This window comes from Pipistrellus hanaki (assembly GCF_964339955.1).
Source record: "Pipistrellus hanaki genome assembly, chromosome: 2".
NCBI lineage: Eukaryota > Metazoa > Chordata > Mammalia > Chiroptera > Vespertilionidae > Pipistrellus > Pipistrellus hanaki.
The window spans coordinates 158,178,405-158,192,438 of record NC_140504.1 but is presented as its reverse complement, the minus strand read 5'-3'; the positions used below and the strand labels follow the sequence as shown (position 1 = coordinate 158,192,438).

General features: G+C 40.5%; 1 pseudogene across 1 annotated transcript; it reads left to right on the top strand.

The window, feature by feature from the left end:
- Positions 1-13,226: 13,226 nt before the first annotated feature.
- LOC311615755 (small ribosomal subunit protein eS24-like) lies at positions 13,227-13,642 on the top strand (annotated as a pseudogene). Its single transcript has one exon. The product of its transcript is annotated as a small ribosomal subunit protein eS24-like (transcript).
- The last annotated feature ends 392 nt before the right edge of the window (positions 13,643-14,034 follow it).

Sequence of the window (14,034 nt, the reverse complement as noted above, 5' to 3'; positions counted from 1 at the left end):
TCACCAAGGGAGCCGGTTCAGAGCTGAGCTGTAAAGATTGTGTCGGGAGGAGCGCTCAGATGTACTGTATGCCATGCCTGATGTATGCCAATGAATTTCAACACTCATGCATTCCAGATGAGCACCAAACTCTGTGATGAATAATAAGAGCAGGAATTCAGATTGCAATGAATGCAAAAATAAATAAGCAAAGCAATACTAAAATTATTGGATGAGACTCCGGTATGGAAAACAGTTCTCTTTTCTCCAACCCCTATGCAAAGGCCACAATTCATTTTCATTGTCTCTTGCCTGAATTACTATGGCAGCTTTCTCATTGTTCTCCAGACCTCCAATTTACTCTCTATTCTGCAGACACAAGACTGTTTCTAAAATGCCTATCTGAACTTGTGACACACTTCAAAATCTCCCCAGCTCTTCATGATCTAGTCCCTGTCCATCTCTCCATACTCATCACCTCCCACTGATCCCTATACTGTGCTCTAGCTACACTATCTATCATAACCATAATGCACACAGGTGTGTGGTTTTTTTTTTTTATGTTCCTGTGCCTTTGCATATGTTGTTCTCTCTGCCTAAAATGCTTTTCCTGTACTTTATTCAACTCATTCGTCATTTGAAATATATCTCATGTAATTCCATCCCAGTCTGAATTAGAGTCATTAAACAACTATTTCTTTAATTCAATACATATTATTGCCAGACTACTGGAGATATGTAGTAATTTTTTTAAAAAAATAATGGAAACTGGAGGTCCCTTACTATGCTAGGCATTAATTGTTTGGTTTTGGGATCATGTATATATTTGTATGTTCTCTAACCCAAAAGAGACAAAAAGTGCTGGTATGCCGTATCCCACACCATCAATTAATTTATTGAACTCTCTGCTCAACAAATATTGAATGCTTATTGCTTTAAGGCACATGAGAGATTGGAGCACCTTGAGCACTACCCACTGAATCCTAGGTCTTATTGTCCACTGAGGAAGTGAGATGTGTACATGAAGAGTACGAAGCTGCCGCAGTGCTAAGTTTCATGAGAATTGTTATATCCTCTGTCTCACCTGCTAGGCTGTGGCAATAGGATTGGAAAAGGGAGAGAAATTGAGAAGATCAGGAAAGTTTCTGGAGGTAGTGGGAATCTTGAAGGAAGGATATTTCCATAGGGGACCTTATTCATCTTTGATTGCCCCCTAGTGTCTTAAACAGGGAATGTAAATGTGTGCAAACCACCAGACCCAATAACAAACAGCTAATTGATGATGGCTCTGTTCCCAGATTCAGTCTGAGAAGCCTTCTCAAGACATTTATAGCCGTCACTAAATGATGAGAGATGACACATGAAATAAAACCTGTAAGCCATTTCTGGTTGTTTAACATCTTGGACATGGTAGGTGCTAGTATTCGATAATTAATCAATACCCCAACTAGGGAGAAAAAGAAAACCATTACTCTAGTGAGAAAATGGATGGTTTAGGAAGGATGCTTTTGTACAATGTGAAAACTTGGGTTTATCCCTTTACCCATGAGCTTCTTTCATTCATAGAGACACAGTCTCATTTTGGGGCTTTGAAGTCAGACTGAGTTAGATTCGGATCCTGAATTTTTCATTTATAATCCACATAATCTAAATTAAGTTAATTCATCTCTCTGAATCTCTGCTTTCTCAACTATAAATGCCTATCATTATACAGTTGCCTACCAATTTTAAAATCAAATGATGTTTAAGTCTTATTCCACAAATTCAGATATACAAGAAATGGCATATTGATTTAAATGAAATCCGGTGTTAAAGCTTCAGCCCAACAGGCTGGAAATTCCATCTTTGTCATGAATGTGGAATCCACTTCACACTCCCATCTCCACAAGGCCACAGAATGGACCCTCTAGGACACACCACCCAATCTCAGTGTATGACCCTCCACAAGGTCAATCAGAAAACATTCCTCCTGCCACTTCTTAGCCTTGTCACACACTCTGAGGACAGGAAATGCCCACCAGCTACCTGTGAACCAGGAAAAATACAGTGGGCGTCAAAAACAAACTAATATGTCAGTTAACGATCTTGCTACATCTACGAAGCCTCTAACATACTCCCTGACACATGGTCTATGCCAATTATTTTTTCTTTTATCCAACAAATGCTTACAAGTCCCTACTACTTGCCAGACACCATTTCTGAACTGAGGGTTTGTCAACATCAGCACCATTATATTTTGAACTGCATTCTTTATTGTTGGCGGGTGGGTGGTGAGGATTGATGTCCTGTGCGTTATAGGATATTTAGCAGTATCCTTGGCCTCTATCCACTAAATATTGGTAATAGATGCCACCCCAGTCATAACAACCAAAAATGTTTACAGACATTGTAAAATGTCCCCTGGGGGCAAAAGTGCCCCTAATTTTAAACCCCTGAACAAAATAAACTAGAGAAAATCACCATTCCCATGAAGTTTACATTCTAGAGGGGAGGATAGACAATAAACAAACAAATACCTATACTTATAACGTAAGTTCAGGTATGGAGAGGTGGCATGGTTCAGGTATGGAGAAGTGATATGGTTTAGGTATGAAGAGGTGGTATGGTTCAGGTTTCGTTCAGGTATGGAGCTTTTTTTTTTTTTTTTAAGAGAGAGAGTGGGTGCTTGGGAGGCAGCCTGGTACAGAGCAGAGGTTGGCAAACTAGGGCCTATAAGCCAAATCCAGCCCACTGTCTATTTTTTATAGCCCATATAGTTGATTTTTAAAGAGAAATACAGGGAGAGGGGGAGGGAGAAAGAAACATTGATGTGAGAGAGAAACATCAATCAGCTGCCTCCTGACATACCCCAATCAGGGATTGGGCCTGCCACCTGGCATGTGCCCTGACCAGGAATGGGCTTGGCAATGAAATTGGCAACCTTCTGGTGCACAAGACGATGCTCCAGATAGGGCTGAAACTCTTACTCTCTTAAGTCCTCCTGCAACTTAGTAGAATGAAGAGAATTCTAGATGGTAGAATTTTAGACTCTGGCCAGTTAAATAGGCTCAAATTTTTCAGCTGCCTCTGAAGCTCAGCCTCTCCCTCAAAAACCATGTGCGAAAGGATGGCCTCTCATCAGTGCCTCTTTAATGTCTTTCCTCTAACCATAGCTCTGCACACTGACTTTCAAAAAAGTTCTAGATTATTTCAAGATAAAGTCAGGTGCTAAATAATAAAGTTGGGCCATTCTAAGAGGGCAATTACCTAATCTGTTAATGAAAGAGCAGTCACATATCATAGCAAAATCTCCTCTGGTATATTCATTAAAGGCAAAATTAAGATAAGTGAAACTTGCTTTATCTCCTTATTAAGTCAGAAAAATGACTACATATCTTTTCCAGATAAGAAGCTGTTTAGAAGACGAAGCTCTATGATATTTTATAATGTACTTTTCCTTTTCTTTCTACCAAGGAAATTCAGAATAACTTGCCTCACTGTAAATCACAGTAACTAGTTGTTTTTTCTCTCTCCAAATGAGACATTGCCTGACATCTAACATGTGGCAAGATCTGAAAAGTTTCCACAAATTGGTAAAATTCTTTCTACATGAATATGTAATGTAATCTTCTTGTTAAACAAGAATAGATAATTTCTCCCAAAATGAATGCAATAAAGGGGCATAGAAAGAATAAATAATTCTAATACTGTTCTTTAATTCTGCTTGTAATTTTCCAAATTCCAGACTGATGGCAACATAGTGGGCCTATTCTACTACACACTATTTCAAAATGTTCCTGTTTGTTGGACAAAAACATAGGGACAGTGGTTACTAAAAAGCCCCAAAATGTAGTAAACTTGCATAATTTTATAGCAAAATAAAAAAGTCAGTAATTTGACATATTTAGTTATATTATTTATGCCTGCATTCAACAAACATTTATTAAGCACCAGTTATAGGCCAGGCATTGGGGATCCTATAAAAATAAAGTTTTTGCCCTCAAGATAATTACAGTTTAAATTATGAAGATGAATGATGATAACAGTATTGTGTTAAGCATAGAAGCACTGATTATGTATCTGGCACTGTGCTAAATTATCTACTTACATAATCTCATTTAATGGAACCATTTCCCACCACCAAAAGGTAGGTGTTATTATTATTCCCATTTTACATACGTAAATACTAAGGCTTAGATAGGCTCACTAACTAGCCCATGGTTATATAGCTAGTTAGGTAGGTAGATCTGGGATATAAATGCAAGAAGACTGACTCCAGGACCTACTAAACTAGAAGTTGTGCATAGATACTGATACTACTATATTCATTGGTACCTGTACTAAGAGAGAGGCAGATAAAGTGCCACAAAAGTTAAAGAACACAGAGGTAACTTTAGATAGATTAAGTCAATCAGGGGAGACTCCATGGAGCTGGGATAGAGAAAGCTTTGAAATAGGAAGAGAGGAAGGAAATGCTAGGCAGAAGAAGCAGCATGAGCAGTGGCACACAGGTAGGTCCAGTTTGGTGCCAACTGGACATTAATGGGAGAAGCGGGAACAAGGTAAAAAGCCAGGTGAGGGTCTAGTCATAGAAGGTCATTAAAAGTAGACATTTAGCCAAATCTGGTTTGGCTCAGTGGTAGAGCGTCGGTCTGCATACTGAAAGGTCCCAGGTTCAATTCCGGCCAAGGGCATGTACCTGGATTGCAGGCACATCCCCAGTAGGGGGTGTGCAGGAGGCAGCTGGTCAATGTTTCTCTCATCCATGTTTCTAGCTCTCTATCTCTCTCCCTTCCTCTCTGTAAAAAATCAATAAAATATTTTTTTAAATAAATAAATAAAAGTAGACATTTATGGCTGTGCCCTTGGCAGTCCTGGATCTGTATCTTGTTTCAACAGTGTTTGGACAGAACAGACCCAGGGACACCTTTCTCTGAGCCTCGGTCCACTCTCCTGCACCTTATCCAGTCACCACCTTCAAAATCACCTCCAGGACCAGCCAACACACCGTTTTGTTATTCTTCCTTAGCTCCTTGTTGCCAAACAACCATGAGCTCCCAAATTCGTCAGAATTATTCCACCGAGGCGGATGCTTGGTCAATCCCTGGCCAGCCTGCCTCTGCGGGCCCTCCACACCTACCTCTCTCTGGGCTTTCATTTTCACCCTGAGGATGTGGCTCTTAGGGTGAGGGCCACTTCTTCCTCGTGTTGGCGGAGAAAAAGCCCAAGAGCGCTGAGCGTCTCTTAAAAGTTGCAAAAACCAGTGCATTGGCTGCATTCTCTTCCTGGCCATGCTGAGCCTTCCAAGGTGAGGGGGCAAAACTCGGGCAGCCATGGAAGCCGCCCTGGCTTCGGAGAAGAACCTGAACCAGCCCTTGTGGAGCTGCAGGCCCTGGGTTCCACCCACACAGACCCCCATCCCTGTGGCTTCCGGGAGAACCACTTCCTGGATGAACAGGTGGAACTCACCAAGAAGATGGGCGACACCTGCCTCACCTCCGCAGGCTGCCAGCTGGCCCCCAGGCTGGGCTGGGCTAGTATCTCTTCGAAAGGTTCACCCTCAAGCATGACCAGGAGCCTTTGGAGCCCAGAGGCCCTTGAGGGGCCCCTCTGCATCCCCCTGGTGTCTGGCTTTTACCTGAGCTTCTCCCCGAAACTACTAGCCATTCTTTAACCACCCTGAAGCTGTCTCCCATCCATTGGACCAAATGAAACAATAAAGCTTTTTGCAGAAAAAATAAATAAATAAACGTAGGCATTTACATTATGCTTTAATTTACAGGATCCTGTGTGACAGCTATTATCTTCACTTTACAAATGAGAAAAGTGAAGTTCAAAGTTTGCAAAGTTACCAGCCCAGGGTTATGTAGCCAGCAAGTTTTAGATCTCATTAATTTATTCAAAAGATATTCATTGGTGCAGGTACTGTGCCATGTACTAAAGACAACCAAGAACCAGACATAGTCATCATGGTCTTTACAGCACCGCCAGTCTAGGTAGGCAAGACAGCCATTATTACAATCAGCTCTGGTGTGTGCTTCAGGGGAAGATGGGTGAGGAGCTCTGTGCCCCACCTGGAGGCAGGGAAGGCCTCAAGAATGAAGTTCGTTTAAGCCTAGATCTGAAAGATGAACAGGAGTTAGCTTGATATTGATGGTGGGATGGGGTATATGATAGAGAGCATATTCCAAGCAGAGCAATATAAATATGTGTGAAGGCCCAGAGGAGAGAGAAAATGTAGCATCTTACAGACAGTGAAGAGTTTAAAGAATGGAGGCAAGAAAGCAATAGCTAGCAAGATTAGTAGACACCAGATTCTGAGGACAGAGGGCAGGCTTTGAAAGTTTTTAAGAGGTGGGTGGTAGGAGGGGGTGACATGGTTAGATTTAGGTATCAAAAGGACAGTAAACTTGTAGAGAGAGCCAGAATTAGGGTGGGACAGGTGCCAATCTGAAGGTGTTTGGAACTCAAATCCGAGACTGTTTGATCTTATAATTGTGGCCTCATCACTTTCTATCTACTCTTTCTTGTGAAGCTTTAGAGGAGATGAAGACATCAGCAGATTTGTGTATTGGAAAGATTATAGCCTAGAGCTGCATGGAGGAATCAACGTTGATTCATTCATCCCTTTTTTATTCATTCATTAAGTATTTGTAGAGTGCCTATATATTATGCACTAGGTACTATGTGGTAGTTTTAGGCCTAGATATAGAAAGGATGGTATATAGCAGAGCTGCAAAGACACTTGTAAAGTCCCATGTCTAATATTCCTTTAAGAACCAATTTGAAAGCCCTCATTCAAAAGGCTTTTTTCCCTGTCTCTACCCTTCCAACACTACTTAAAACTTGCCTTAGTGTAGCCACTTAGTCTGTTCTATGAAATCACACAGCCCTGCTCCTACTACTTCAGACTCATTCACTAGTTGCTGCACATGTGTCTTATCTCAAGTGTTCCTCAGGCCTTTCACCTGCACTGATTTTAAGTTCTGGAGTGCCCAATGGGTGCTGGACACACAACGAATGCTTAGCTAAGAGGGCTGAGTGACTGGATGAAAGAATAAATGAACAACTCAATGGTTGAATAAATGAATTAATGGACAGGATTACATGAGGCCAATCTTTAAATGTTTGCTGCTATGTTATATTTTATCATGTTGGGTTCCATTCTCCTATCATTCCTTGAAGACACTAGTTACATACTTTTCAACTTACAATTTAAAAAAAATCAGCCCTGTACATACCATAGCACCCTCCAGTCATTACAAATTCTTGCTTTTTATAACATGCATTAAAGGCCTGATGACTCAGACTATAAACATCATGGCAGTCAGTATTGCAAAGCAATTCAAGAGAGAAATAGATTTGTATGCTTATTATTTTCAAATTGTCTACTAAATGTAAAACATGCTTTGTATCTGCTGATAAACACCTATTTCCTACAGGGAAAAGGGAACATGCATTAAAAGATTTAGATGTGCCAATAAATGTGCTAGTTGTATTTGCATTCTTTCATTTTAAGTTTGACAGCAAGGCGGTAGAATACATGCAGGAGTTTTTACTGCTCAGATTTTTACTTATCTACTGGATGTAACTCGATTGATAAGGGAACATGTTTTGCCTCATGTGGACCCAATTGTAACAGGGAACTAGCACCTCACCTTTAAAGGCCTGGTATCTCATGGGGGAGCAGGGTTCAGTAGCTTTATTTCAGCAGCTGGTTTAACTCACTGGCCTTATGTTCTCTTGTTAACTGTTTGTACTTAGGAGCCATGTTGCTGGTTAAGGTCTAGAAACTTGTTGCTTTCGATCTGGTTCTATGCTTTGTTATAATTTGGTGACTCGACTTTGTTTCTATTCTGTTTTGATCCCTCAATTCATGATGCTTGGCCTGCAGTAACAAAATATACTTGTATTAAATCCTTAGGGTTGCATGATAAATTACCACAGATTTGGTGGCTTAAAACAACAGCAATTATTTTTCTCACAGTTCTGGAAACCGGAAGTCCAAATTCAAGGAGTTGGCAGAATTGGTTCCTCCTGCAGGCTCTGAGGGAGAACCCATTTCCTACTTCTCTCCTAGCTTCTGGCACTGTCAGGGATCCTTGGTGTTCCTTGGCTTGTAGCTGCATCACTCCAGTCTCTGCCTCTGCCCTCTCATGACCTTCTCCCCTAGGTGTCTCTTTCTCTTCTGTCTCTTATAGGAAAATGTGCCATTGGACTTCTGGCCCACCAGGTTCACCCAGGACGATCTCATCTCCAAATCCTTAACTCAATTACATTTGCAAAACCCCTTTTCCAAATAAGGTCACATTTACAGGTTCCGGGTCGACATATCTTTTGGGGTGGGCACCATTCCACTCACTGTAATACTTAAAGCTAGCCTTTGTTTTTTTAATGCTGAAAATCTCACAAGAAAAAAATAAAATAATTATTATTACAAATCTGAGATTCTCTAGCTCCTAACTCCCTTTTCCCATCCAGTAACACAATTGTTTTATACTAAAACTCTCATTAGAAATAAATAACACATATAAAGGAGTAAATAACCCAAACTTTCTTAGAGTTTTAACCAGTTGCATAAATGAGTTAATACCTGTAAAGCACTCAGTATAATACCTGACACATAGAGTGCACAGCACAGGTTAGATGTACCGTGTCTGAGATACAGAAGAGGTATTATTTCTTATGAGCGCCACAATGCAGTACACAAGGATGAAAACAGAAAAATAGGAAATCAGATAGTGTTTTAGAGAAAAATGCAAAAAGTAAGCCCTGAAGCATGCAGCTTCTAGGTGAAAGGGTATCATTGCTTGATTGTTTATAAAGATGTACGCTCTTCTACTTCTCTAAATTTTCCAGGCATAAAATACTCTCATTTTATAGTAGGAAGAAAATGACTATTGAAAAAGCACTCTATTATAAAGGAACATTCTTTGTAGGCCAAACACTCTGATAGGAACTCACTGTTTCAGCTGAGACTAACAGAGGTCAAAGAAAGAATGGGCAAAACATGTAGAAACATCAAGATAAATAGTAATAGTAATAGAGTCCATGGCATTTTAGGAGGGTGACTATGTCTGTTATGTTAAGTGCTTTCATTAGGAAAGGAAGAATATTAAATGGAATGATGAAGGAGAGGAGCAGCTAAATGAATACTCTGAATGAGTATTTATTGGAGAAGACAATAGGGACATTCCTGTTCCAAGGACACATTTTATGGTGAAGCAGAGAATGGCCTTGACAGAGATTCTTGGGTCTCTGAGGAGAAAGGGATGGAGCAACTTGAGGGACTCTGTGCAATAAATCACCAGGACCAGATGGTGTTCATCCATGGGTTCTGAAGGAGATAAAGTGGGAAATCATGAGTTCATGTATCATAGATGCTTAAAAACAGCCAATATCCCTGAAGATTGTGAAGTCATTAATATGGTGTCACATATGTATGGGGGGGGGAGGTATGTGCCTGCACACGTGTGCATGTGTACAAACTCCTTGCATGCTCTGGGGCTTTTGAGAGCAATGTTGGGAGATTTTCTTTTTCTTTTTTCTTTTTTTTTTAAGAACCAAAAAAGATTTCTTGATGAAACAAAGGACAGAGGATATTTAGGTAGGAGAAAGATTTTGAAAAGATACAAGACTAAATTTTAGAGATGTTTAATAACATTTAAGCAGTTATTTTCCAGGTACCCTGAGAGATGCTAGGGATATAGAAATAAATAAGCATTCCTTCTTACTAATGGGGAAGTTTACAGCCTAATAATTTCAGTTATTTTAATGGTCTTGCTATTGGCTTTGGATGACAATTGGTAATGTAGTATCTTCAAACATGACTAGAGGATACAAGAAACACCTGGGAATTATTTTCATTTAATTTACAATATCTAAGATCTGGAAATAGCCCAAATGCCCATCAGTAGATGAGTGGATATAAAACTACGGTACATTTATACCATGAAATAATATGCAGCAGTAAAAAGGAAGGATCTCTTACCCTTTGAGACAGAATGGAGGGACCTGGAGAGTATTATGCTAAGTGAAATAAGTCAGTCAGAGAAAGACAAGTATCACAAGATCTCATTCATATGAGGAATCTAAAGAATAAAATAGATCCAGAGACATAAAAGCATGGAACAGACTAATCAATCTCAGAAGGAAGGTGGGAGTGGGAGGGTGGGTTAAAAGAGATTAACCAAAGAACTTAAATGCATATATGCATAACCCAAGGACACAGACAATAGTGTGGTGAAGGCCTGGGGAAATGTGAGCAGGGAAGGGCTAGAAAGGGTCCATGGTGGGGGGAGGAAAGAGGGAAGGGTACATCTGTATTACTTTCAACAATAAAGATAACATTTTTTAAAAATTATATAGTTTCAGGTTGTTTGGCAAAAGATGGGGGCCTGAAAAGCAGGATAGAGTTTCACCTCCATCTCATAAAATCTAATTTCTATATCCTAAGAATTATCTAGTAATAATAATAACCAAGAAGCAAACATTTATTAAGTGCTTACTATGTGTCAAGATCTTGCTCAGTTCTTTACTTATATTATCGAATTTAATTTTCATCACAGTTCAGTGATAGCTCTAGAATTTTAATCTTTTTTAAAATATATATATATTTTTATTGATTTCAGAGAGAAAGGGAGAGGGAGAGAGATGTAGATACATCAGTGAAGAGAAAGAATAATTGATTAGTTGCCTCTTGCACTCCCCACACTGGGGGTCAAGCCTGCAACCCAGGCATGTGCCCTGACCAGGAATCAAACCAGGACTTCCTGGTTCCTAGATCAATGCTCAACCACTGAGTCACACCAGTAGGGATAGAATTTTAATCTCTATAGTCCAATTCCAGACTCATACTTTTAGCCATTACTCTATACTGACTATATATATATATATATATATATATATATATATATATATATATATATAAGAAAATAAAAAGCTTCACAAAACTGCTGAAAGCGGTTTGGCTCAGTGGTAGAGCGTTGGTCTGCGGACTGAAAGGTTCCGAGTTCGATTCCGGTCAAGGGCATGTACCTTGGTTGCGGGCACATCCCCAGAAGGGGGTGTGCAGGAGGCAGTTGGTCGATGTTTCTCTCTCATTGACATTTCTAGCTCTCTATCTCTCTCCCTTCCTCTCTGTAAAAGTATCAATAAAATTTAAAAAAATAAAAATGTTTAAAAAAAAAAAAAGCTTCACAAAACTTCTGCCCTTGTTGCATGTGATTCTCTTCTGTTTCATAAAAAGCATGATTATCCCAAATCCACAAATTGATTCCCCAAGTGGGCCAGAGCCTATAGTTTCTTTAAAGAAATAAGAGTGAATTCTATATAATAAAAGTCTAATATGCTAAGTATCTGACTGTTTATTCAATCATTCAACCAGTCGCTATGACAAGCACTGACCACCAGGGGGTAGATACTCTAACTGGTAGATTAGCTTGCTGCTGGGGTCCAGCTGATCAGAACTGGGCAAGATGGGCCAGACACACCCTGGAGCCCTGCCATGTTCCCTCCCCAGCCCTGATCATGCATCACTGGGGTCCCTTGGCCTGGCCTGTGCCCTCTTGCAATCAGGGACCCCTTGTGGGATGTCAGAGAACCAGTTTTGTCCCGATCCTGACTGGCCAGGCCAAGGGACTCCACTGATGCACGAATCCATGCACTGGGCCTCTAGTCTACACTAATAAAAGAGTAAGATTCAAATTGATTGTATCTTCATGATGTCCACCAGCCAATCAGGAGTTGAACATGCAAATTAACCCAACAAAGATGGTGTGTTAATTTGCATATGCAGGCACCAAGTGGTCAGGGGTGGGACAGGACATGTTCATCATTGCCATAGTAACGATGAAGGCATCCCACACGCCCCAGCTGCTCCAGACCTCTGGGAAGCATGGAAGGTAGAAAGGCAGCTCCAGCAGGAGCAAAGGCAGTGCTGGCAGCTAGGATAAGAAAGGCCCATTCTTGCATGAAACTTCATGCATCGTACCTCTAGTAAGTAAATAATCACATATCTTTGATATTGAGGAATTTTAAAGCTTAATGAAAGCTCTGGTGTTAAAATCTCAGTACACTGATAAAGGTAAATCAGACCACTATTAAATTGTCTTGGACCATTTCAAGATGCTTTTTTACACGGGGACAAGTATGTCTCCTACTCACTCTCTCATGTTTCTCCCTATGTACAATGTTGAATCAAGTCCTCTGGCTGTATTCATTGGGAAAGCTCCCGAAGAATTAAAAAGTTTTTCCTTATGTTGATCCGAAATCTGACCACGTGAAACACCTACTTAATGAATCTAGGGGACACACAGAACATTCAAGTAATTCTTCTACCCTACATCCTTCAAATATTTGGAATGCAGTCGTGTTCCTCCTGGATGCTTCCCTCTTCAGAATAAACATTTCCAGATCTGTCAGCCATGTGTGAATAAAGTCAGAAAATTCAACCCAAACTGGCCTATGCAAAAAGAGGCTTCATTAACTCACACAGTAGAAAAAGCCGAGAATTGTCCTAGCTTCTGGCACAGTTTGATATGGGACCAAATAATGTCATTAGAACAGACTTTCCATTTCTCTCGCCATCGCCTCTTCCATGTTGGTTTCCAGTCTCCTTATAATACAATGTAGGCAGCCCCAGACCTTACATCTGCTCATGAATAAAGTACAGCAGAACAATGAGTTTCTTTCCCAGAAGTTTCAGGAAAAATTCTTTTCCATCTCATTGGCTCTGATTGGGCCACATGCTCAATCTTCAGCTATTACTGAGGCCAGTGGCATTGATTAGCCTAGCTTAAGTCACATGCCTGCATCTAGAGTTGTACAGACTGAGAGAGAAGAAGGATGGTCTTCAATAGGGCGATTGTTAAATACAGGCTGGGTAACAAAAAATATCTATTAGCTTTGGCCAGTGTGGCTCAGTTGGTAGAACATATTCCCATGCACCAAAAGTTCACTGGTTCGATTCCTGTTTAGGGCACATGCCCGAGTTGCAGGCTCCATCCCCAGTAGGGGGCGTGCAGGAGGCAGCCAATCATTGATGTTTCTTTCTCTCTCTCTTCCTTGCTCTCTAAAATCAATAAAAACATATATTTTAAAGAGTGACTATTAGACATTGCTCTCATTTTATAGTTTCAGAGTGGCCTACCAAACACCAAAATAAAAAAGTTCACTCACTCTTTTCCTCCCTGGCTGCTTGAATATCAACCTTGATCACGAATGACAGGGTAACTATCCAGACCAGGAAGTTCCTGACCAACAGACTACTTCAGTGGAAGCAAATGTTCATTGATGTCCTTCACTCTGGGAAGGCAACAGTACCCAAGACAGAAATTTGGGGGAAATTAGCCAATATGTATAAGACCACACCTCGTGTCATCTTTGTGTTTGGATTCAGAACCCACTGTGGTGGTGGCAAGACCACTGGCTTTGGCATGATACATGATTCCTTGGATTATGCAAAGAAAAATGAACCCAAACATAGACTTGCAATACATGGCCTATATGAGAAGAAGAAGACCTCAAGAAAACATAGAAAGGAACGCAAGAACAGAAGGAAGAAAGTCAGGGGAATGCAAAGGCCAATGTTGGTGCTGCAAAAAGTGAGCTGGAGATTGAACAACAGAAGGAATCAAGATTCTTCAGTGACTTTATCTGTGGTGATTGTGCAGATTTTTTATGAAAGGATTAGTAAACTAAACTTTTATGTGAAAAAAAAAAAAGATCAATCACTCTGCCTCGGATTGGGTCTGCCTCAGATTGGGGCTGGGCCAGAATGCCACAGTTATGTCCGCCCTTACACCAAAAGGATGCCTCGGTGAAATAGTCACTCCTGCTTATTCCTGATGCCTCAGTGAAATAGTCACTCCACTGTGTAACTTTTCCTGTATCCTTCAGGTGGAATGAGTCCCTCCCTTCACGGAGTTCCTACGGGTACTTACATTATCTTGCAATTAGTTGTGCTGCAGGCTTATGTTCCTCCTGAGTGTGAGTTCCTTGAAGATAGGGGTTTTAAAATATACATTTCTATATCCTTTGCACCTGGAACAATACCTGATAAAGGAGGCATACAAC